Source organism: Dipodomys spectabilis, unplaced genomic scaffold (genome assembly GCF_019054845.1).
Source record: "Dipodomys spectabilis isolate Male_0828 unplaced genomic scaffold, ASM1905484v1 ptg000026l, whole genome shotgun sequence".
In the NCBI taxonomy this organism is placed as follows: Eukaryota; Metazoa; Chordata; class Mammalia; order Rodentia; family Heteromyidae; genus Dipodomys; species Dipodomys spectabilis.
Window position 1 is genome coordinate 2,679,919 of NW_024870703.1, and position 27,223 is coordinate 2,707,141.

The 27,223-nt window shown below is 35.3% G+C and overlaps 1 protein-coding gene and 1 pseudogene across 19 annotated transcripts in view; both read left to right on the forward strand.

Moving 5' to 3' along the window:
• The window catches only part of Nrxn1 (neurexin 1), a 1,031,461-nt gene that overhangs the window by 757,249 nt on the left and 246,989 nt on the right, over nucleotides 1-27,223 (forward strand). The gene's annotated exons all lie outside the window — the stretch shown is intronic.
• Nucleotides 12,208-13,369, forward strand: LOC122104525 (annotated as a pseudogene).

Below are 27,223 nucleotides of genomic sequence, written 5' to 3' on the forward strand. Positions count from 1 at the left end.
TGGTATGGAACATGTATTTAAGAATCAGATTATTTTCTATTATACCCACAGGGAACATTCAAAAGTAAGGAGGAAAGATGTAATTTTTATATTTATTTTATGAATAAGTCTGTAAATACAAATGGTTTAAATAATGTACTGGTATCCTTTTACTTACGCTAATAATGGTTTCATATATGTGTTCCAATCTGAGATTTTTTTTTTTTTTGGTCAGAGAGCTAAAATGATGATGAATACAGACTTTGAGGAACACAGACATAAAGCTCCTGAAATTCTGAGCGCATTACACTGATTAATCTTGTTTACTTTGTTTTTTTTGGGGGGGGAGGTCTGGTCGTGGGGCCTGAACTCTGGGCCTGGGCACTGTCCCTCAGCTCTTCAGCTCAAGGCTAGCGCTCTACCACTTGAGCCACAGTACCACTTCCAGCTTTTTTTCTTTTTGCTTATGTGGTGCTGAGGAATCGAACCCAGGGCCTCATGCCTGCAAGGCAAGTACTCTACCACTGAGCCACTTTCCCAGCCCATCTTGTTTACTTTCTATAAGTAAGTTCTCAAAAAATTTTAGCACCTAAAATACTTTCCTGAATTTAGTTAATGTATTTTCTTTGGGAAAAGAATGGTAGGAGAGTAACTAACTTTTTTTAGCCTAATATACATAAGAATATAGATTTCAATATTGCTGCATGACACTGAAATAAAAAGTGCCCAAATCTACTTAATGTAGGTATAATTTCATTGGATTCACAATAAGTGAAATGTTGTGTATAAAACACATATGAGCTGGGTGCCAGTGACTCATTCCTATAATCCTAGCTACTCAGGAGGATGAGATCTGAGGATTGCAATTCAAAGCCAACCAGGGCAAGAAAGTCCGTGAGACTCTTATCTCCAAATAACCATGGAAGTGGCACTGTGGCTCAAGTGGTAGAGCACTAGCCTTGATCTGAATTGCTGAGGAAAAGAGCTCAGGCCCAGAGTTCAAGTTCCATGACTGAAAAAACAAACAACAACAAAAAACATACATATGCACTTTGCACATGTATGATATACATTGTGGGCATATATTAACTCCTTTAACATTTTAATAACTGACAAATTTTAAAATATTACCAAAAATAAAGAGAAATAAAGAAAACCATCTCTATATAATTTCTGGTTTACAACATGAGACCCTTAATATCAACTCGTTAGGAGAGCTAGGTGATTTTACACATATTGTACTTAGGAGTATCTGTTGAAGAAGATGGTACATTGATATCCAGGCTAGAGTAGAGGATTGGCCACCAAGGAGGGAATGGGCTGTCCAAAGGGATATAATAAGGAGTAATGGATTGAAATTAAGTCAGGAGAATTTTCACTGACTAGAAAGAAAATTTGTCCTCTGAGATCTTATTATCTTCTGACATACTCTCACAAGGGACATACTGAAAATACCAAGAACTGCACAATTTAAAATTAGTCTGACCATCTAGGGAAGAAGTTTAACTTAAGGACCTTTACCAAAACTGTTTCTCACACTTGCCTTAGAAGAAAAGTAATGTGTGTATGTGTGTGTGTGTGTGTGTGTGTGTGTGTGTGTGTGTGTGTGTGGTGGATATTTCTGTCATTTGTATATTATGTATGCTTATATGAATTGTCACATAGAAATTTTGCTGGAGAAAATTTTACCAATGGAAAACATTATATAGACGTTCCTTTAAGTGATTGTCATAAAATATTTTAAGTAATTTTATTAAAAATAACTCACACATAATTCACTCATGAAAATAGTACAGTTTAACATTGGTATAGTCATAGTACATTGCTCACCATAATCAAATTTACGAATATCCTTCTGCCTATTTTCCCTAAGCCACCACAAATTTCTAAAAAATCCTATACAATTGATACAAACACAATCATACAAGTAACTGGCTGCTTCTCCTTTTGTAATTTTTTCAGGATTTTCCATGTTTTGGCATGTGTCTGTTGCTTAGTATTCCATTGTATAAATATATTGTATTTATTTAGCAATTGATGGGCATTTGGGTTGTTCCCACTATTTTGATTATTATTAATATTATTGTTAACAATCATATGCCAGCTTTGGTCTAGATAGTACCTAGTAATTTAAAGTTCAGTTTTTCTGTATATGTGAGTGTATTTACATATATAGATGTGTATGTACATATATATACATATACTGTGTACATTTTATATAATTAAGCTCATGCCTCCAATCGTTGCTACTCAAGAGGCAGAGATCTGAGGATTGTAGTTTAAAGCCAGCCAGAAGCAAGAAAGTTCATGAGACTTATCTACAATAAGCACCGAAAAGAACAAAAATGGAGCTGTGGCTTCAGTGGGAGAGCATTAGCCTTGAGCATAAAGGTTATGGACAGCATGCAGGGCTGAGTTCAAGCCCCAGGACCGGCAAAAATAAAAAAGAAAGAAGCTAACCTTTTATTGTAGTATATTGATCATTAATATTTTTCTTAGCTTGAAGCAAGGAGAATCTTTTCTTAGCTTGATGCAGTTCAAATTTTTTTTTATTGTGAAAATACTGTACAGAGGGGTTACAATTACATGGGCAAGATAATGAGTACATTTCTTATCAAGCATTGTAGCCTCCTCCTTTGTTTCCCCTTCCCATCCCATACAGACATGTATTCCTCCCACCCAGTCTTCCCTCCCCCCTACCAAAGCTATAAAGTTCATTTTCGACATAACGACTTGTACATCTCATTGTTGTGATGGGTCCACCTGTATCCCTATTTAAAAGATTTGTTTTTCCCCTTCCCCTCCACAAATTATACCAACATCAAATGTGAAAGCAGGGGTTATACCATGGGGGAGGGACATACAAAGCAACAAAGAAATAATCATATAAATGTGTTAGAAACAATCGCATGAAAGAAAAAAAAAACATTTGACTACATATCTTAGAGTTCATTTCCCTAGCATCAACTTATCTGACCTTTTCTGCTTGACTCAGACATACAGTAGATATTGCAAATAAGGGAAACCATGGGACCTATGTTTCTTTGGGCCTGGCTTACTTCACTTAATATAATTTTTTCCAAGTCTTTCCATTTCCTAACAAATGGGGCAATGTCATTCTTTCTGATGGAGGCATAAAATTCCACATTTTCTTGATCCATTCATCTACTGAGGGGCATCTGGTTTGGTTCTATATCTTAGCTATGGTAAATAAGGCTGCAATAAACATAGTTGTGCTGGTAGCTTTAGTGTGGTCTTGTTTGTGAACATTTGGGTGATTGCCCAATAGTGGGATTGCTGGGTCATAGGGGAGCTCTATGTGGAGTCTTTTGAGGAATCTCCATACTGCTTTCCAAAGTGGTTGAACAAGTTTATACTCCCACCAACAATGCAGTAAGGTTCCCTTCTGTCCATATCCCCTCCAGCATCTGTTGTTGTTAGAGTTCTTGATTTTTGCCATTATAGCTGGGGTGAGGTGGTATCTCAATGTTGTTTTGATTTGCATTTCTTTTATGGCTAGGGAGGTTGAGCATTTCTTCATGTCTCTATTGGCCATCCTTCTTTCCTCTTCAGAGAAGTTTCTCTTTAAGTATTTAGCCCACTTATTTATTGGGCAGTTGTTTCTTTGAAGATTTGCTGTTGGGGGATTTAATTTTTTGAGTTCCAGGTATAATTTAGATATGAGATCCTTGTCCGTTGTATGGCTAGTGAAGATCTTCTCCCAATCCGTGAGCTTTCTATTGATCTTGCTAGCTATGTCCGTTGCCATGCAGAAGCTCTGCAATTTCAGATGCAGTTCAAATCTTATCCACATTCCATCATTTTCCACTTTATAGTACTTGTACACATGTTCTAGAGCACATATTCAAAATTTTGTAGTTAATGAACCTGGAGTGCAAAGTTATTTCTGAGTACTCAAGGTCATATGATATGTTAATGGTAACATTTCCATGAAATTCACTTCTCTGATGATTGAGTTTGGTGTATCTAATTTCTCACTTCTGTTCACTTACATGTGTGTACTTCCCCTGATCCACTTAACATTCCTAAGCAACATTTGCTCACTTTCCTGTTTGATATTAGAATTTAACTTATATGTAACATTATTGTTTGCTAAGAATGGAATAACTCTATAACGCTTTATAACTTTTACATCACAATGTGTTCTAAGAGCAGTAATTTTAGTAGCTATTAAATACAAGTGAAGCAGTAGTAGTGAAGATTAGCGCTGGTTTCATGATAACTAATCCAGATATTTTTATATGGAAGACTACAGTTATGTAATTGGCTTGCCATTGGCTATTTTTGGCCTCTGGGTGTATCTAATTTCACACTTTACACTTTGGCCAAAAATATCCAAATGCCAGGCTTTTTATCACATATATGAAGTCACACCTATCCGTATGCACACTGAGTGGCCAAAAATAAGTACCTAACTAAATGACAAGCCATATCCAAAAAATTTTATACACACTCACAACTAAAATATCAACTCATGTAACACTTCTCATTTTAAGACACTTTCTAAAGGTTGATGTTCTTACCAAACCCAGGAGCAGCACATTAGTCAGTGCTCTCATTTGTCTGAGCTCATGGAAATAAACAAGTTGGAAAGCCTGAGCTATACCAATGTCCACACTTGAGTTAGACAGGGGTACCTCCTGGCCCTTTATATAACCATACATAATACACACACACACACACACACACACACACACACACACACACACACACACACACACACAGAGGCATGCATGCATGCATGTATGCACTTACCATTTTATTTAAAATGAATGAATACATTGTTGAATGAATTTTGTAACAAATATAAAGAAAGGAAGAGAATCATCACTTAGAGCCAACCTATGTATTTCCTTTCAAATTTTTACTTTATGTGATTATATTGTACCACATCTTGGGTTTTGGGTGCTATTTTTAAAATTAAAGTTATAACATGAGCATTTTATGTTACTGTGTTTATTATTAAAGTTAAGCTCTGAATTTTGGAAGCTATTCTCCTATGGTGGATCTTTCCCTCTGCAATTTTAGGTTTCATTTTGTAATGTTTAGGTAGAATGCCATATAATGCATAACTAGAGATTTGAAGATATATAGAAATATTTTTCTGAAATATTCTATACAGTATTAGCTTAATATTTTCCCTATCATTTCCTAAACACTACTGAATTAAGTATTGTTTTCTACAGAAACTCTGACCTAATCATTGCAGCCAAGATTAAGAAAGAATTTTTTATGATGAACTGACCAGCTCTTAGCACTAAGAAAAGAACTATTGATTTCTGTATCTGTTTCTTGGAAATGACATCTTTGAAAGTGTAATGCACATAATGTAACATAAATAGGACTTAGATCTGCTCTTTTCATCTATCTATATTTTAACTGAGACATTAACTTAATCTTTTTATCTAAGAATAAGGACCTACACAGCAATGTGGTATATTTGTAAATGAATCAGGGTGGAATCTCCATGAGATTGAGAATAAATTTGTCTTCTTACATCTATGTGCCAAAAAATCATAATATACACAAGATAATATGTTGAAAATGATCTGTACAACTTGGGAGTGAAGGTGTGGGGGGAGGGAAACTAGGGGGAAAATGAGGCAAGGGGTAACAAGTTTGACAAGAAAAGTCCTTATCTTCCTTATGTAACTGTAACCCCTCTATATATTAAAAAATCATCTAAAGAACAAGTTAAGAATAAACCTATCATTTGGAGAGTAAGCCTTGAAAACTTAGTTTATGCAAATATTAGTTCAAACTGGAAGTTTGCTATTAAACATTTAAGGACGATTGACTGCTTTCAAAAGTACTTGAGGAAACTTTCATTCCTATTTCCTGAATGGGGAAGAAGAGTTTGTCTTTTCTATTTTTATTAATCATATTATACTAAACTAAATATTTTCTAAAAGAAACAAACAGACATTGGACACCTCTGCATGGACTTTGTGCAAAAGGCAAAATTCAGTTACAACTAAAGGTACAGTGAGGAAGGTGTACGCCCGTATTATAAACTATAGACCTGGATTGATGGTTGGTTTTCAAAGTTTGTGTTTTCAACTCGAGGGTGCTAAGAAAAGGTAGGGCCAGTATAACTTGCTGTTGTTACCTTTGTAAAACTTGAGGGAAATAGCTAATCCTTTGCACTTCAGTAGAAGGATATCAAGTTTTCAAGCTTTGACCCTAAGAACTCAATTATGCCTGCAATACAATTGCCAGGGGCAGGACAATGGGTTTGTTAGCTCTTCCCTGCTCTTTGCCTTTGGCTCCTCAGGCCCTATTTTTCCCTCCTATTCATCAGACCCTATAGGGCTCCAGCAAATACTTCTTGCCATTTTGGAGGCTGCCCTCTGTGGGAGTTTCTATTCATCCATTGGTCAAGCTATTTTTAACCATTGACCTGAGCCACTCTCACTGCTGACTCTTTCCAGTTTCAACTCAGGTTCTGAGGACTGTATTATTTTTTCAAGTTATAGCGACTGAAACCAAACAAAACACAATGATCAGTTTTGTTTTGTGAATTTTCAATGTATTCCCTCTCTTTCACTTATTCGGATGCTATAGTTGTGTGTGTGTGTGTGTGTGTGTGTGTGTGTGTGTGTGTGTGTGTTTGTCTGTGTCTGTGTCTATATCTGTGTGTGTGTACACCAATATGAGGGGATTTGAACTCAGGGCCTTGAAATTCTACCTTAGCTTTTTTTATGCTCAAGGATGGCATTTTTCACTTGAGTAACATATCCACTTCCAATTTTTGTCTAATTAGAAACAATACTCTCAGAGTCTTTGTTGCTAAACCTGGTTTTGAAATGTAACCCTCAGCTCTTAGCCTCCTGAATAGCAAGGATGATAGGCATGAACCATTTGTCTCATAATTAATTTTGCTATCAAAGTAGCCAACCTCCCAACATTATGCAAAATGTATGTATTCTTTTTAACAGTATTCAATTATATTCAACTGTCAACTTTCCCTTATAAGTTAGCAACAGAGGCTGCTCAGTTAATTTCAGAACAGTATGAATGGAGCATTGCCCCAAGTGTTGCATGGACTTTTAAGCTCTACAAAGCCTCACCCATCAGGAGTACTCTAGTTTATATCCACCATTATGTATTCCATATAAGCACCAATACTATTCTCACTAGCATCCATTTTTTGTGTCCTAATTGAGCATGTTCGATGCTCATTTAATGGGTTGAGGTAAGTTCCTATGGAGTGATGTATTACAACTCCACGTGGTTGTATTATGAAGCCAACATTGAGAATCACTCACCTACCTTATGATTCATATTTTTAATGTATCCTACTAGATTTTTACTTACATAGGAGCAATTGTGATTTTTTTTATCACTTTGAACCAATTAAGCACAGTACTTTGGATAGAGCTAGAAGCAAATAGCAATAATTTATTGGTCTTATGCAGTACAATATATCATGAAAATAATACTTGAGATGATATTTAAGATGGGGAGGGCACTTTCCAAAAGTACGTATTATAGCTTTGTGGACTATTTTATCAATTGGCATGGTCCAAGCAAAAGAATGAAGAATAAACATACAGAAGAGAGAAGGGAAGAAGACACTCCTAACCTAATGCAAGTTTCATGGCTTCCAGAACGCTCTTAGGAGTGATTTCAGATTCAATGTTCTAATGATGTTGTTCTTAGTTTTCAAAACCATAGTTCAGTACACCAAGATTTTGTTTCATTTGTTGTATCTGGGTTTTATTTACATCTCGTAGAAGTGGCCTAGAAGAAGCCAAGTGATAGCCTTCTAGATTGCTAGAAACCTTTTGATATATTGAATGTTAACTAGTGGGAGAGAAAAAAACTATGAGATTTTTTGAAGGCTTCAACGGATGAAAATCTGGTCAGTTTTCTCCACTCTGGGACTTGTGTATAGCTATTTGCAGGCTTGTCACAACTCTTGCCAAAGCATTGATTACTTTATGGTATTCTTAGAAAAGTTCTGACTCGCAATTATGGTTTGTCTTCCCTCTTTTATGTCAAGACTACTCTCTCTAGAGGAATATTAATAGATTAGAAGAAGTCTATATTTCACAGCAGAAAAATTAATGAAGCAGATACATTCTGACTTCAGACAGTAGATAAAACACGTAAAGGAACGGAAATGAGGTTTAGTTTATAAGCAGATATTTTAGTTAAGATGAAGAGTTCATCCAGAGTGCCTAAAAATAAGTCTTGTTGGTAGCATAAGCTATCATATACACTTATGGGTTGCTAAATATTGCAGAGCACTTTCAGTAAGTATTGGTTATTGATGCATATTTCCATTCCTAAATCAAAATACTTACAAGAATAATGAGTAGATATTTGTTAATAACCTAGAGAGTAATAAAAATGAAAAATATAGGGATTATTAGCAGTGTGCAAGAGTGTGCTAACTGCCTCTTAATGAGTCCTTCCTTCCTCTACTTTCTCATTGAAGACATTGTGAATCCTAATAGAAAGCTGAGATGTTAGAAAAATTTTTCCAGAAACAATAATAAAGCTTCAGAATTCTAATGTATGATTTTCTAAAGTGAATTTTCCACTTTTGTCTTATGAGATTGTCCAGAGAATGAGAATAATTTCCATTAAATATGACCATTCAAACAGAAATGTCTTTCTCTTTTGCTCTTTTGCTCTCTCTTTCTCTCTCTTTCTTTCTCTCATTCACTTGCTCTCTCCTATAAGGAAAAGCAGAGTGAGTCACCTAGTATCTAGTATCATTCAGCGAGTTAATGTGCTGACTCCTGTACCTCGAAGTGATATACATAAATTTAAAGAGTGAGACTACATGCTCTCTTGCTACTCTTGGAAGTAATTAATGGTAAATCCTTCATTAAAATTACATTAAGGAATTTTAAGTAAAGACACTAATATACTCATTATTTACTTGTTAATATCTCCCTGTGTGTATTTGTCTTCCTGTGTCTGTGTGTCTGCATGCATGTGAAAGACAGAGACAGCAAATTATTCAAGTTCACATTCATTTCTTTACATTCATTTCTTTTTTAATTAATAAATTTTTTATTGTGAAAATACTGTACAGAGGGGCTACAATTACATGAGCAAGGTAATGTGTACATTTCTTATCAAACATTGTTGCCTCTTCCTTTATTTCCCCTTACAATCCCTATCCTCCCCCCACCACCCCCCCCCCCCCCGCCAAAGTTGTAAAGTTCATTTTTCGACATAACGTGGATACAGGTGGACTCATTGCAACATTTGTTTATTTCTTATATATACCATAATACTATACCAATCTCAAATGCAAGTTACTTTTGAGGCAAATGTTCTACTAAGTTTCAGAAATTCTGTTTGGAATATATGATTTCTAAAACCCAAGTTAAAAAAAAAATCTTTGCAGAAATCCTTCTGGAGTTAGTGGTGGATATGTGAATTTTTGGATGCAGGCTTTCCAAACATACTTCTGGGTAGAAGGAGTTCAGTTTGATTTCCTCCAACTAATGTGAAATAAAGTTGTCTTCTCAATATATTTCTATGAGAAATGGTGTATCCTGTGACAAGTGTTAATTGGAAGCTCTATGAACCATTTCCAAAGGAGCAGAGAAAGGAATTATTGTTCATCCAGTTTGGTTCTATTCTGACAGTGCTACAGACAGCCATGCTATCCTAGAACAGCTATGAGAGATGGTAGACCGTGCATTTTTTAAAAAATCACTTCTTACTAAGAATAATAAAAAAGCCAGAATAATAAAGGCTTCTCTAATGCCGTCAATTGTCAAAGTGACTGTTCTATTTGAAGTGTGACAGAAAATAAGCAGGTTACAAAACAGTACTTTTGTCATTTAAATATTATTAATTTGCTAATAAAAACTATAGGTACTTCTAGACATCTAGAAGGTTGAGGAAGAACTAGAAGATATAACTTATTATGGATAAATACGGTGTAAAAACTCTATGAGCATCTGGAGAGCTCTATTATAGCATGGGCAAGTGACTGTTCCCCTAGGACCTCAGCCTTAGAGAGAGTAATCTAGACTGTATTATACATCTCAATAATCCTTTCATCTAAGTACTGAAAATGAATGTGTAAACAACTGCCATATTAAGTCTAAACCTTCATTTAAACATCCTAAAGGTGCATTACTTAAACTGCTATTTGGGGACGGTAATGTTCCATGCATCATCAGAAGACTGGGAGGTTTCAAACAGACCATAAGGATGCCAAGGGATGGTAGACTAAGGAGAGTTGAATGAACATTGGACATTGAGTGATCAGTGAATTTACTTTGTCTTGAAGCATCTAGTGAAGCTGGATTAAAAACTCTAAGAAATCAATGATTTAGCACCACACACACACACACACACACACACACACACACACACACACACACACACCACACACACACACACACACACACACACACACACACACACACACACACACAAAACACAGAGTGGAAAACTGTGAGTAGGTAAGAGACTTGATTTCATGAACAATTAGAACTTCCCTTCCTACTGAAGACTTTCCAATGTTTGTTAACTCTGTATATTTACTATTATTATTAATTACTGAACGGATACTCCTAATGGAAACCAGAAAATGCACATAAGCCACAAAGAATGTGTGGGTCTGTGTTCTTCCTTTGCTGCAGCTTGAATTATTTTTTTAAATTTCAGATGAATTTAAAGTTCTTTAACTAGAAATGTTAACATGCAAAGTATAGTTTTGTGACTAGACTTTCAATCAGACATTTAAACTATCTCCATGTTTTTGTGTGATAGGCCACAAGCTAATGAAGGGTTTGGTAGGTGTCAAGCAGCTGTGATGGCAGCATGTGTCTTTATTTATTGACAAAAATCTCAGGGGAGATTTGTGCTTGGCATAGAGAAATTGCTCAACTGGTGTCCCTGCTGCATAGGGGAAAACATGCAAAGGGCAGAAAATGCTGAGGGCAGGGAATTACGATGATTCTTACCACTGGGGTCATTTTCAGATATCAAAGATAAAAATGTGAGATTTAAATGAATAAAACTTTCAAGCATCACTTCAGAAAATTATAACGATGTAAGTTGTGTGTGTGGGGGGACAGACTTTACCTGACTGGTTTGTTGAATGAGATCGCCAAAAACACATTACAGTTTAGGTGGATAAAAGATTTATCTGGGTGTTGGTAGCCCGTGCCTGTAATTCTAACTATTCAGGAGGCTGAGATCTGAGAATCATGGTTCAAAAACAGCCTGGATTGGAAAGTCTATGAGACTCTCCTCTCCAATTAACAACCAAAAAGCCAGAAATGGAGCTGTGGCTCAAATATACAGTGCTAGCCTTGAACACAAAAGCTCACAGACAGTGAGTGCCCAGGCCCTGAGTTCAAGCCTCAGGACCAGAAAAAAATTTTAAAGAAGATTGTGATTCATCAACTATTTTTGTGCTGAAAGCTTCTTTAGAGCCTATCTAACATAAGTTCTTTGTTTTAGGATGAGAAACTTTGAATCCCAATATTCTAGTGAAGGAAGGAAGGAGGATCCTCCATGTGTTCAGGGGTGCAATTGAATAGGAGTAATAAATTCTAATTCTCTGTAGTACAGTAGATTAACAATGGTTGGTAGTAATCACCTGAATATTGCAAAATAGCCAACAGAGAGGATGTTCCTGGCAGAAATAATCCATACCAAAGGTGATGAGTATATCAAATGTCCTGATCTGATCATTACCCATGGTATAGATATATTAAAATGCTACCTAGTACCTTATGAATATGTACAATTGTCATGTCAAGTGAAAATGTGTTAATATAGGCTGAACATATAGCTCAAGGGTAAAGTACTTGTCTAGCATATTCAAGTCCTGGATTCAATTCCAATTACTATAAAATAATAATAATAATAACTGATGATGAAGCTATTTAATCAGAAATTGTAATTAATTAGTTTATTAATGGGCAGGTGCTTTATACCCTGAGGTTCCCAGTCATTTGACCACCTAGTCTTCAACCCCTTTCCCAGAAGACAAAATAGGGTAGACAGATACCCTTCATTTTAAAGATTCTTTGTCTTTAAAATCATATGAATCAAGCATACTACAGATGTCTAATAGACCGTCTACTAGAGAACTCTGTATATGTTATGCTAACCTCTGTTAATTTTCTAAATAAGTGGGATATTCAAAAGCAATGTTCAGCATATATTAGTGAAGAGAAAATGTCTATATATATGGTCTCCGCTGCGGGCCGTGGTGGGATGGCTGCCACTGAAGGAGTCGGGAAGCTGCTACAGGTGGCAAGTCTGGCCAGCCCAAGCAGCTGCCACCGCCCCAGCCACACCCACCGCCACCCCAGGAGCTGCTGGGAGAAGAGATGGCAGCGGAGGCCAGAGAAGCAGTGGCTTCCCCAGTGGACGATGGGTTTGTGAGCCTGGACTCGTCCACCTAGGTCCTGAACAGAGACAGAGCAGAATAGGCTGATGTACATCCACTGCCACAGAACGATGGTCCCAGTGTTCCAGATAATCTACAGCGAGAAATTTAGAGATGTTTATGATTATTTCTGAGCTGTTCTGCAGCATGATGAAAGAAGTAAACGGGCCTTTAAGCTCACCCGGGATGCAATAGAGTTAAATGCTGCCAATTATACAGTGTGGCATTTTCGGAGAATTCTCTTAAAATCACTTCAAAGGGATCTGCATGAGGAAATGAACTACATCACTGCAAGAATTGAAGAACAGCCCCCAAACCATCAAGTTTGGCACCATAGGCGATTATTAGTAGAATGGCTGAAGGACCTACCTCAGGAGCTTGAGTTTACTGCTGATATTGTTAATCAGGATCCAAAGGATTATCATGCCTGGGAGCATCGACAATGGGTCATTCAGGAATTTAGACTTTGGGATAATAAGCTGCAGTACGTAGACCAGATTCTCAAAGAGGATGTAAGAAATAACTGTCTGGAACCAAAGATATTCATCATTTCTAGTACTACTGGCTACTGATCGTACTGTATTGGAGAGAGAAGTCCAGTATACTCTGGAAATGATCAAACTTGTGCCACATAATGAAAGTGCATGGAACTACTTGAAAGGAATTCTGCAGGATCATGGTCTTTCCAGATACCCTAATCTGTTAAATCTACTCCTTGATTTGCAACCAAGTCAGAGCTCCCCATACCTAATTGCCTTTCTTGTGGATAGCTATGAAGACATGCTAGAAAACCAATGTGACAAGGAGGGCATGCTTAATGAGGCATTAGAGTTACGTGAAGTCCTCGCTAAAGAAAAGGACACTATAAGAAAGGAATATTGGAGAGATATTGGAAGATCTCTTCAAAGCAAACACAGTAGAGAACGTGACTTACAACCAAATGTACAACAGTAACATGACCCACAACTTGATGGGATGCTTTTATTTATTTAAATAAAACTAGGGTGATCATTCTTTTACCCATGCTGTAAACATGCATTGTATAGATACTGTTTTTTAACAAGAACTAAGTGTAATGTTCCTTAGGTGCTGCTATTCAGACTAGCTCTAGGAAATTTGATTCATTTAAAACAAAGTAATTGGAGCAGGAAAGGGGAAGGAAAAGGTCTCATAAGGGAACTAGAACTTTTGTAGTTATCAACATTTAATCTGAATGTAGATTAGATGGTACAGAATCAACACTTTCCTAAAAGGTATACAAGTAAAGATTTGTATCAGTGATGGGTACAGGTAATTTGTATGTAATGGTTTGAAGTAACTTAAATTTTGGTTCAGTAAGCAGGGAATCTAACTGTTACATTAGAGCTGCTATGCCACACGCACAGTATCTTGCTATCACTGTAACCAACTAATGCCCGAAGAATGGTTTTGTAATAAAATTACAGATTGCATCTAAAAAAGTATATATATATATATACATATATACTTAATTTATATGGAATATGTGTTAATTATGCTTAATATATAGGGGATATACATGTATACATGTATATACATATATACATAATATAATTGGAACATGTGTGTATATGTGTATATATGTATATATATATATATATATGCACATGCATTTACACATATACATGCCAAAACACTTTTGAAGGTGTTAGGAGGTTTCTTTAGAATTCTAATTAATAACCTGTCAGCATTATGAATCCAGAGTACTGTAAGGCATTTGTCAGCTATATAAATATCAACTACTTGAATGACTTCAGAGGAATGAATCCATTGTAAATACAAATGTAGTAGGATAAAATGAAAAAGTAACTAACTCCAGACAGTGTTATCACTGCACTGTCTTCTGCCTTCCCATTCATTCCTTCTTACTGTAGAATCAGAAGGGAAATTATGTTACTATTCTAACTTAATATTAACTAAATTATTGATTAATTATTAGTTTTTATTACAGTAAGGAAAAGTTATATCATTGTGTAATTCTATTATCAGGTATTAGGCATGTGTTTCCTTTTTTATCTTTTTTTTATTATCTTTAAGTAGTTGTTCACTGGGGTTACCATTCACTACAGTAGTTCATCAATACAATGCATCTTGATCAATTTCACCTCTCTCAACTTTCTCACTCATCCTCCCAACCCACCCTTTCCCTTACTTGTCTTAATTTTAGGTTTTGTAATAAATTTTTCTGTCTTTTAACAAAGCATTGTATACAATGCATCTTGATCTGTGTCATCACTTCAACATCTTCACCCCTCTTTGACCTACCCCATACCTTATATTTCTCAATTTTGTGCTATACACAATGAATACTTACCTGCATTCTTTTTTTTTTTTTTTTTTGATCCAATCATGGTGCCTGAACTCTGGACCTGGGCGCTGTCCCTCAGCTCTTCAGCTCAAGGCTAGCAGTCTACCACTTGAGCCATAGCACCACTTCTGGCTTTTTTTCTTTTTGCTTATGTGGTGCTGAGGAATCAAACCCAGGGCCTTATGCATGCAAGGCAAGCGCTCTACCACTGAGCCACCTTCCCAGCCCCTTACCTGCATTCTTTTCCCTTCCTGCCTTCATTCTTCTACGCTTCTCCCATTGGCCACCCCCTACCATGTGCAATTACTCACTTCCTGGTACTTCTTTAGTTGCTTATCACCCAGTGTGTTTACTTATAGATTCATAGGAATAGGCACATACTAGCCACCACAAAGGAAGGAAACCATGGATCATATGTTTCTTTGGGCCTGGCTTACTTTGTTTAATATAATTTTTTCCCAGTCTTTCCATTTCCTTCCAAATGGTATAATATCAATATCATTCTTTCTGATGGATGAGTAGACTTAAAGAGAGACTTTTTAGAAGTAAAAATAGCTATCAGACACATGAAAAAATGTTCAACATCTCTGTACATAAAGGCAATGAAAAAACGACATTGAGATTTCACCTCAACCCAGTTAGAATGGACATTATCAAGAAAGCTAATAATAACAAATGCTGTCATGAATGTGGCCAAAAGGAGACTCTATTATACTGTTGTTGGGAATATAAGCTTATTCAACCACTCCAGAAAGCAGTATGGGGGTTCTTCAAAAAACTAAACATAAAGTTATTCTACAATTCCAGCAATTCCACTCCTGGCATTTACTCAGTAGAGCACAAACAAGGCCACACTAAAGCTACCAGTGTATCCATGCTCATTGCAGCATTATTTACAATAGCAAAGCTATACAATCATTCCAGCTGTCCCTCAATGGATGAATGGATTAAGAAAATGTGGTATATATACACAGTGTGTTTCCTTAAAAAGCAGTTGTCCAGCCGAACATATTAACAGTTTCTTTGCCTATAAAAATGATAATTTTATGGAAATATCTATCTAGGGGAGTTGGAAAAGGATAAAAATCAAAAGTAATGCCAATAAGAAAGCTCTATTTGTAAGACATTTTTGTGTGATTATAGAATATTATAAAAGACTTTTGCTTTTGCTCTCTACAAAGAATGGTTTTATTGATAAGAAAAATGTTATTAAAAATATCAAAAAAGGGCTAGGAAGGTGGCTCAGTGGTACAGTGCTTGCCTTGCATTCATGAGGCCCTGGGGGTTCAATTCCTCAGCACCACATAAGCAGAAAAAGCTGGAAGTGGCACAGTGGAATAAGTGCTAGAATGCTAGCCTTGAGCTGACTTGCTGAGGGATAGTGCCCGGGTCCAGAGTTCAGACCCCACGGCTGACCAAAAAAAAAAATCAAAATAAATAGTCCCTTACAATATAAAATAGAAATGAATAGCAACGTTCAGCACAAAATGAAAAATCTCTATCAAAACATTAGATATTACTAGCAGTCAAAGGTCAAAGATCTTGCACAGTGTGAGAGAAAACTGGAATCAAACTGATTACAAACAATGAGTCTCAAATCTATATCCATGAGGAAATCATCATTGAAGTGATCTCTGTTGACATATGGCTGGGCCCAAGCATTTTCTTAGAGGAATGTGTTTGATTATCATTTTGAACCCTCTGCATATTTGTAGGATACAGAATAAGGCTGAATAAGGCTCACCTGCAGAATGACATTCATTTAATGACAGATTTGTTATTCCCCAAAGTGGCCTCAAATTGATCATAGAGTGAAGTTGCAGTTTTCACTTCGTCAGTTTTGTTAGAAGTGTAAAAACATTTAAAATTAACCATGATCTTTAATGATCTAAATTTGATCCGGGCATGTATGGTGCTTCAGATGGTCATCGCTGTTGCCTTGAATTCTTTGCACTTTCTTATGCTGAATTCTTACAAAAATGTCATAGAAAAGTGCATGGTAGTCATATAGTTATGCTTTCAAATGAGTTAAGTAGAACCCATAAAGGTTATGTAATTTGTCCAGTGTCATAGAGCAGAGAGGAGACTCACATTCAAATCACTGACTCCAAGCATTGACTTTCAAAGAGAAATGTCACATCTTTAGAATGCTGTTATATGTATGAATTATGGCAGTTAGTACCATTTTGGAGAATGAGAGTCATAAAGAAGTTGAAATAAGCTCCTGATATTTTATCACAACTCAAACCCAGTGTGTCAATGACGTGTGTCATAAAGAGCAGCTGGACTGCTGCTATACAAATATAGATTTATATTCCTTAATTTGCATATGCCTTCAAGCCTCCAGAAAAGCTCACAACCTGGATACAGAAAGCATCCACAGAATGCCATGTAAGATAGTTGGAATTTTTCCTTAGCTAATAGGAAGCTTGTGAACTAATTCAGCTCCCAAGTTAAGCTGTGGGTAAAGGTATAGGTATAGGTATGGGGAAGTTTGCAAATCAGGGAAGTATTGCAAAAACAAATCTAAGTACTATTACTCATGAAGAAATCTATTATGATAAATTGCTATAAAAATATCCATCCTGCCATTATGCAATCAGAGCCAGGTTACCAGGGACCAAGTTACTTTTCCTTTCTGATGATATGACCTGGGGTGGACCAGGCAAATTGGTGAGAAAATTAGGTAATGCAAAGATTGTTGTTAAAACAAATGGGATTAAGGTACATTACAAAAAGATAGTGTTTACTACATAATTCACTGTTTTGCATCATTATTATATGTAGTATTATTAATGGCTTTATTGTTATTAACAGTATGAAATCTACATATTCTTTTGAGAATTGCTTGATACAGTCACTTTTAAGCGCCCTATTAAGAAAAGTGTGTTCTTGTAATAGAATTATTGTCACAGAATAATAGATGTAAACTATTAAAAGAAAATAAGGATGCTAGTAATTGACCCTATTATTTTGACTATCTTCCTATTAGTTGAGAAAGTCTGTAATGAGTAACTTTGAAGCATGAATTTCAATCATATATATATATATATATATATTATATGCTTTTAATGCGAACAGAGTTACACATATGGGTGTCATAAATCGTAAGGTTGACTCTAGAAGTTGTAGAAGATCTACTAACTTAAAAACATGTGTCTTGTGTATATGTTTATCTGAATTGGGGGAGGGAAGGGGAGCAATAAAATGGTGAGACAGAGGACAAAGGGTGAACCAATGCAACAGTGATACTCACAAGACAATATGTTGGAAATGAACTTTACAACTTGGTGGAGGGTGGGAGGAGAGAAAGTAGGAGAAAAAAAAATGAGGGAGAGGGTGACAATTTTAGATGAGAAATGTACTCATTACCTTACTTATGTAAAGTAACACTTGTGTACATCACCTTGACAAAATTTAAATAAAAAATATGTGTTATCAATGAAGGTAAGAAAGGGAAAGAAGATGGGCTTGCCTAGACATCTGCCCAGTAACAGTGCAATATATTAACCAGTAATATGGCTGCAGGCTGTGAATATCCCTAAAAATTGTGATGATATAGGAAGTTGAAAGAAATGATAACTAGACGAGCAATTACAAGGAAAGAAGAAATTACAAGATGTGACTAAGGCAATTACAGGTGTGTTCATTAGTCTCCAAATGCTAAATGCTGAATCTGATGTATTTACAGGAAGACATTGGAGCACTTAATTATTATAGTTCTGATTTTAAAGAGATTAGCTTAATCAGTGTTATGCAACCATTGCTACTGTTTATGATGAGAATATGAAAGCATTTCAACAATTCAATTATTTTTTATGAGAACGAATGAAGTGAACATGCTAGCTAATTAAATTAGGCACCACTGAATAGGAAAAAGAGAATAACGTTATTATTACAAGAATATGGACCCTGTTAGGAAAGGAAAATACTGTTCTTCCTTAACAACAGTAATAAGTCAGAGTGGTTTTACGTTCCTTTGAAAGCTCTTAAAGAGTACTATGCAGAAATAATAGTTCTGAATATCCTTTTTCAAGTTTTTGATTTTTCAATACACAATAAACATATAATCTTTTTTATAACAATATGTTATTTTATAAAAATAGAAGTATATTATGTAAACTCCTTTTTTAACCTTATATCTCAACTCTAGACCATTCCTGCATCATTAAGTTGTGTATATTTGTCATCACTCTAAATTGCCACATAATGCTTTACTGAATAGAGGCTCACTAGTTTGTATAATCAAATTATTTTCTGAATGTATCACAAAGACAATCATTATAACCACAATAATTGACTTTTCAGTGTGTAGTCTATAATTTCAAAAGTTATATTATGATCAGATAAAAAATTATTTTCTATAGCATAGTCCTCACTGCTGTATCAAATAACCTAAACCTATCTGATTTGCAAAAATAATACTAAAATGAAGAGTTTAGTATTTATTCTTAAATGTAAGCACATTTTTTCAGATAAAATTGAGGTAATATATAGGATATATCCCTGTTTCAGAGTGCAGAAATGTACTATTTTAGATAAAATTGTCTACTTGGAATATTATTTCAAAAGTCAAGAACATATACACTCTCTAAATATCTTCATATAAGATATGAAAATGTAGTTTATTATAATTTAGATATATCCCTTAATACAATATTTTCAGTTTTGAAGCATGCTATATTGAAAAAACAAATAACTGCCAATTGTTTTAAAGGTACAACATGGGATCAACACCAGTGGCTCACATCCATAATCCTAGTTATCAGGAGGCTGAGGTCTGAGTATGGCAGCTGGGAGCCAGTCCAGGCAAGAAAGTCTGTGAGACTCTTAACTTCAATAAACTACCTCAAATCCAGAAGTACAAATGTGGCTCAAGTGGTAGAGTGCTAGCCTTGAACAAAAAAATGGTTCCGGGACAGCACCCTGAGTTCAAGTCTTAAGAGCATACATCAACAAGTTACACTCTGATAAATTTATACAATGAAGTCATATGCGACAATAAAAGCTACAAATTCTTGATCCAAGCGATAGTATAAATAGATCTCAAGAGAACTAGATAGAATTAAAACATGGGTCTGACGAAGTTATATAACATGCTTCCCTTTGTTTGTTTGTTTATCTGTTAGGGGCTTTGTGTTCTCACTCAGCTTTCTTGCTCATAGATGGCACTCTACCACTTTACTCATACCTCCAGTCTGGCATTTTACTGGTTATTTGAAGATGGAGTCTAGCAGACTTTTGTGCCCGGGCTGGCCTCAAAGCATGATTCTTCTAGGATTACAGGTGTGAGTCACAAGCATTCAGCCATAGTTTTCTTCTTTGTTTTTACTCTTTTACTTTTCTACTCCTTCCTCTTTTTTTTTTTCTTCTGTTGATCAGGGGACTGAACTCTGGGCCTGGGTCCTGTTCCTCAGCTCTTCAGCTCAAGGCTAATGCTTTACCACTTGAGCCACAGCACCACTTCTGGCATTTTTCAGCTTTGGGGTGCTGAGGAATCAAACTGAGGGCCTCTTGCAGACAAGGCAGGCACTCTACCACTGAGCCACGTTCCCAGCCCCTCCTTCCTTTTCTTTTCTTTTGGCCCACGTTTTGAACTCAAGGTCTCACTCTTGTTAGGATTGCTTGATCTGCTTGTCCTCTACCAAATTGAGCCATGCTTTGACCATATTTTTTCCTTCCTTCCTTCCTTCCTTCCTTCCTTCCTTCCTTCCTTCCTTCCTTCCTTCCTTCCTTCCTTCCTTCCTTCCTTCCTCTCTAGCTCTGTCTGTATGTTTCTCTCTCTCTCTTTCTTCTTTTTCTGTTATATCAAGACCTATTTGCTTACCTTTCTCATTCTGTTGGCTCTCGCCCCTAATATTTCATTAATATGATATTCTTGAAGTGACAAAAATCATAGTGCTAGAGAAAAGATATACAGCACTAACGGTTGTTAGACAGTGGAAAGCATTTGTATGTGGCTCTGCAGAGGTATCTTTGTATTGGTATAGGGCCACATATATTCATGTGGTGAAACTGCATAAATGCATGCACACATGTACACATATGATTGTATCTGAAAGTAGAGAAAGTAGAATAACCTTGGGACAAGAGAAAATTTTCTCTTTTGTAAAATTACAATGTAGGTGTACAGGGTACTGTCACTGTAACAAACTAAGTGTAGTATGTTCAGGACTTTCTGGGGTATTTTTTGCCACTGTAATTGAATTTCAATTGCAAAATAAGAATTTAATCAACAAAACAAGTCTTTTAAATGTTAAAACTTCCTGACTGTTGTCCATCTTCACTTTTTAGAATAATTACCTATATGCTTGAGAATGTTACTTGTTATATATGATAGAGACAAAATTTCTGCAAAATTAGAATATATGCATGAAGACAGTTCTATGTGTCCCTGAGAAAAGTCTGTAAAATATTTAGTGTGGCAGTCTTGGGTTACATACAGATGATAATTATATTCCCTTATAAGGAAAATTATAGTTCAGAAAAAGTGTTTTAGTTGTCCAAAGACACATTTATTCTGTTCTAAAGAGAAATGGTATTTAATTGAAGAACTTCCCATGATAATTGGAAATAAGTACTTTGCAACATTCACCATTTTTGTAATCTCATTTTTAATTTATTTTTTACAGTATTAAAAGTTGGAGAGGATGGGAATGCACTCTTTATTTTAAACGTTACTAGACTGGTGTTAATATTCCATTGTTCATCAATGACATAGCCTTAGAAGCACTTCAGATTTTTGCAACTTTTTCATTATAATACATTATCACAACATTTGTGATTATATTCTAAATTTATTTTACTTTAGTTTGTGAAAGATAGAAAAAGTCAAAGTGCTTCATCTGGAAAATTTCTATGTATAAAACGTACAATATAAAGGAAATCAGAATGAGAGTCAACAAAATTCTTGCCCAGAAATCTACTGATGATCTAATTTGGTGCATCTGAGACATTTCAGTTCCCATATACACTTTTTTTTTAAATTGTCGTTATTATGGAGTTATAAAAAGGAGTTACAATTCCATAAGTCAGGTTCTGAGTACAGTGCTTCTTGGACAATGTCACTTCTCCCATACAAACTCTTATACATGAGTTTTGTTTATGTAGAAAATGAACACCATATTACCAATGAGTAAAGGAAGGGGGAGGGAATACCATCATAAAATTCAGTGAATATTCTACAAAAATTGAGAAAATTGGGGGAAGGAGTGGAGTTGGGAGGGATCGGAAAGAATAATGAAAGGGGGTGACACTGATCAAGATGCACTGAATACATGAACTGCTTTGTTTAATGGCAACTCATTTGTATAACTACTGAAAGATAACATACATATGTTTTAAAAGGAAAATGAACAGCCAGTTATATTGAAGCTCCCATGCTGATTTAATGTTCTATAGTCCAATAACTGATATTCCATTTTATAGAGTACAGTCTAGACTAATCTATGTTCCTTTCTTTCTCTACTGAAGTTACTGTTAAAGGTTGAGGATGTCCCTCTGTAAAAGTCTTCTCTAGGTGATTATTTGCACCAAAATTATACTGATCTGTTTTTGCTGTATCTTTATAAATACTATACATTTACATTTCTATAAAATAATTTTAACTGTAGTTTCCAGTAACATCTTAACTCATTAAAGCACCAGCATGTATGGCTGTCATGTACATACTAAATGGTTCTGTCAGTTTTGTTGAGAGCTTGGAAATCTCCACTAACCTTAAAATTTGTTTAAACATGAATTTTTGTGAATGTATTCACAATTTTTTAAATGCTTAATAAATATTTGCCAGCATTCTGACCTTGCTGTGTCAAATCTACAGCCTTCCTTTTTTCAGCTTAAGTTTGTGGATATATGATAAATACTGACATTCTAAAACTATTTTTCAAGATTAATAATATACTTTACATGTGATGTTTATTAGTTTGGTCATCTGATTTTAAAACATAGACACAGCTAGTGATTTTATGATTGAATTATCTATTAATTTATGCTGTCTTATTAGACCTTACTTGCCTTCAGAAATCTCCTTTTTTTTGTAGTTCTTAATTTTTCAGACATTTTAAAGGTCAGAGACCACATCCCAAATGCCATTATACACACAGAATTCATTAAAAAAATCTTGTTTAGATAAATGGAAGATTTTTTTAATCAATGAATTTGAAATAAATCACACCCTGAGGTTATTTGCTTGATCCTTTTTCATATTTTCCAAATTATGCTTCTAGATAGGCAATTAAAAGTCTTAGATAGGAAGTACTGCTTAAATTGTAAGAAAGTATAATATATTTCATACCTATGTGCTTTTCAGCCTTTGAATGTAGTCTGCATGAGGAATAGCAAAGGAAAATTTTCTGAGCTTCTTACTATCACAGTGACAACAAATATGGCCAAATGAGGCAATATCCTTTAGTTTTTAAACTGTTGAGACATTTGGAGATGAAAAGGTTATAGGAGAATCTCCTCATCTGCTAGGACTGAGAAGTACACAACGTGTTCCTCTTTCTGGGCCAAAGCCAGGACAGGCAGTAGATCCTGATGATGGAACTTCTAAAAAGAACATAGTGAATTTGCTTTTGGAATCCTGAACATCATATTTCTTCCAAGTAATTTTGAATAGGTCCATTTCCTGTAAAACTTAATGTTCTGGGCAATTTACAAATATTAAGGGTCCTTTCTCGAATCTGGTAAGGGAAGAGGCAAATAAAGATTTTTTTTGTTGGTTGTAAACAGCAATGATTTTTACTATGAAAACTAATCTTATATTTTTGTGTTGTGTTTTTTATGTTGTGACCACATGTCACCTATTTAGTTTTATCTATTCAATGGCTCATTCAGTCAAAAACATTGGAGCAATCTAGCTCAATATATTTTACTTGACTTCTGAATATTTCATGGATTTATAAGCCAATATTTAACTTATAAGTATTTCTTCCTATACTTTAGAGACTAAAAAGAGTTGTTTAAGCCATTGAGTGGTAGATCAGGGTAATTAATATAGGGAGATAATGAAATTTTTCAAAGCTTTCCTGTAGGGAGGTAGGTAGATCATAACTATTTTAAGTCAAGCTGCTTTAAAGAGAGATAATTTTGAAACCAGGGTAGATTTACACTCATACTAAGATAATAAAATCTAGGTGTTATAAGACACAACTCAAAATTTTAGGGCCATAATAAAAAATGCAATGCATTATCAAATATAGTTCATTTGTTGTGAGGTAGTAAATACTTTATTCCATATAGTAATCTAAGGATGCAGGCATCTTCCATTTGTAGCTCTACCATCTGTAAAATCCTTGGGGTCCTCTAAAAGCCAACAGTATATCTAGATGTTTTTAAAAGGCACAAAACAAAGCACAGACAATAATTTGGCATCTTGGGTTGGATATAACTCATCACCTCTTAGGTTATTGGAAAAAAATCACTGACTGGTCCTATTAGTAAGAATTAGGGAAATGTAATCTGAGCATATGCCCAGGAAGAAGAAAACTTCATGATTCCATGAAGCTAATCTTCTTTCTATTATGTCTATGTAAAACCAAATGCTTCTGTCCAATGATCAAGAAATGAGATAGAAATACCATAATAGTAATTCAAATCTAGGAACTATCTGGAGTTTCCAGTCTATCCTACCAGTCTATAAGTCTTCCCTTTGTTAGAAAAGTGGTTAGAGAAAGAAGAAACAGTGTGGATAACTCATATCTAACTATTTTTGGACTCTGAGTTCTAAGAACTTTCTGGACAAATCAACTTGATGGTAGACCAGCCAACGAAGCTATTTCCTTTTTCTGATCTCTTCTCCACTCTCTCCACTTTTGGACTTGACCTGGAATCTTTCACACCTTTCATCTCTTCCAAGCCCATACCATGTGACCAGACTTGAAACCAGGTACAGTGCTCTGTGATAGAGGAGAGGAAGCACACATGGTACTAAAGAATGATGTTTCTGGAACTATGATTCTCTGATGTATATCTCACAGCTGCTTACTAGCTGCGGTGCTTTGTCATATTCCAGTACATTTTAGATCTAACTTCTTCATGTCAGTGAGAATATTTTTTTGTCTCTCTGAGTTTGGCTTACCTTACTTGACATGATTTGTTCTTGTTCTATCCATTTCCCTGAAGATGGCATTATTTTATTCTTTTTAATGGCTGTGTAAAATTCCATTGTGTATAAGTATCACATTTTTTTGGATACACTCATCTATTGTGAGGCATCTGGGCCTTTCCATATCTTGGCTATTGTGAATAGTGCAGCAATGAATATGAATGTGTAGGTGTCTTTATCATATCTCAGCTTATGATGTTCAAGATAGGTGCATAGGAATTAGATGACTGGGTTGTAGAGAAGGTCTATATTTAGTTTTTGGAGGAACCTCCAGACTGCTGTCCCAAGTAGTGTACTAGTTTCCATTCCCACCAATGGTACAGTAGGCTTCTTTTTCCCCCATATCCCTGCCCACATTTGTTGTTGTTGGGATTCACAATGTTGGTCAATCTTATGGGGTGGGATAGAATCTCAGCATTGTTTTGATTTGCATTTCCTTTATGGCCAGGGATAATGAGCATTTCCTCATGCGTGTCTTTGCCATTCTTACCTCTTATTTGGAGAAGTCCTTGCCCACTTAGCAATTGGTTTATTAGGTTTGGGAGGGGTTAGTTTCTTGAATGCTCCTTAGATGTATTGCATCAATTTTTTAATCTTTGGAGTAAATTCTATTCTTTCTGTAAGTGTCCTTGCATATCAAATGACAATTTTATTGGAAGAAATGGTTGTTATAGATCTATTTCAATGATGGAAAGGGAATAGATATTCAACAAGATGTAGATTTTATTACTTATTTGTAATTTCAATGTGGCTGTTTCGGTTATTTGGCAACCATAAAATAACTTGAAAAAATGAGAAATATATTATAAGATTCATTCTTGATATAAATTGGCCTATAAATATCTTCAATTTGAGAAAGTATTATAAGAGTATTTCTCTAAGTTTTTTTTAAAAAAATTGGCTTGATAATGAATTAGAGGGCTGCTTAGAATACTAGCTAATGTACATTTGGAAAGTTATTACAACCTAAAGACACTTCCTGTCCAATGTTAGCCAAAGATTTTTATAGCCCAGTTAGAAGTTGTTATACTTAGAAACATTTCATATAAGTGCCTACACAAACTTAATTACATCAGTGAAACTGTACTTGCTGTAATTTCTAAGCAAAAGAGTTTTACTGTGTTGTTCACAGAGCATGGTGTGTGCAGCTCTTCATCAGAGCTCTTGGGATGGCACCTATATCTGGGATCATCAAAATGCAAAACCTATCTGTGGTTGAACCACCACATCAGTTCCTTCAACACAAGGATTTTCAGCCTTGGTGGATCTGACATAGAGAACAAGGAGTGTCCAAGTGTGGAGAGTGTCCTGTGTGTCCTGTGTTCAGCAGACCTCAGGTCTCTCCCCACCAATGACCACCAGGATCTGGTGGTGATCAATGAAACTTTTCTAGACATTCCCAAATATTTTATTGAAGCTTGAAGTTAACCAAGATTGAAAACATTGCCTAAAATTATTGGATCAGCAGGCAACCCCAAATCCCATCTTTAAAAAAATCATATGCTTACCTTTTCAAAATCCAGTTAAAGTATTATCATATCTCTTTTCTCTTGGTCAAATTAAATATTTTGACAAATAAGGTGTTATCTTCATTAAATAGATATTAGTTTAAATAAAATCCAAAGACTCTCCATCATTCAGAAACAGCTGTCTCTTTGGCAGGAGAAGATTTCAGGTTTTGCTGAATTTTATTACAGTTGTCAGTAACAAATTGACAGCTGCTAAATATGAACCCCATGGTATAATAAACCTTTGAAATTAACTTCCAAACCTCAGTTGCCAATTTTTCTTCTATTGTGTCATTTGAAGAGCAGATGCTTCTGACAAATTTTCAGTGTTGTTCTAACAGAAAAAAATAAATGATAGCTTTATTCCCTGTCTTTTCATCCCTGCTCACAGCTATAAAATCACATTTAAGGAAACCCTTTGCTCTAAATACCTTCTAAAAATGTGTTCAAACATAAGTCACAGTATTTTCTAATTATGTGAGTCTTTAATGTCTGTACTTAATTGTAGATTTAGGTTCAGTATCATTCTCTCTATGGTATGTGTTGTTAAAACAATATTTTAATGTCTCTTGATAGAAACAGCTTCTAATAAGATCATTCAGAACTTTTAGTATCTAATACTCTTACAAGAACTGCAATTAATATATTTCTTTTGCTAAATTTTACTCTATAGTGAATAATGAGATGGAAGCATTCCAGCTATCTAGTCCCAAATCCTCCTAATAAATCTGAAAAGTAGAATATTCTTGCACATATAAGAAGAGCTTCCATTTGATACCTATTAAATCTATGTAATAAGACACAGATCTCTGGCATGACTTTTTAAATAATATCCCTGGCTGTGAATTTCCAGCACAAATAAGATTTAATGACATTCAGCCAGAAGAAGGTATAATCAG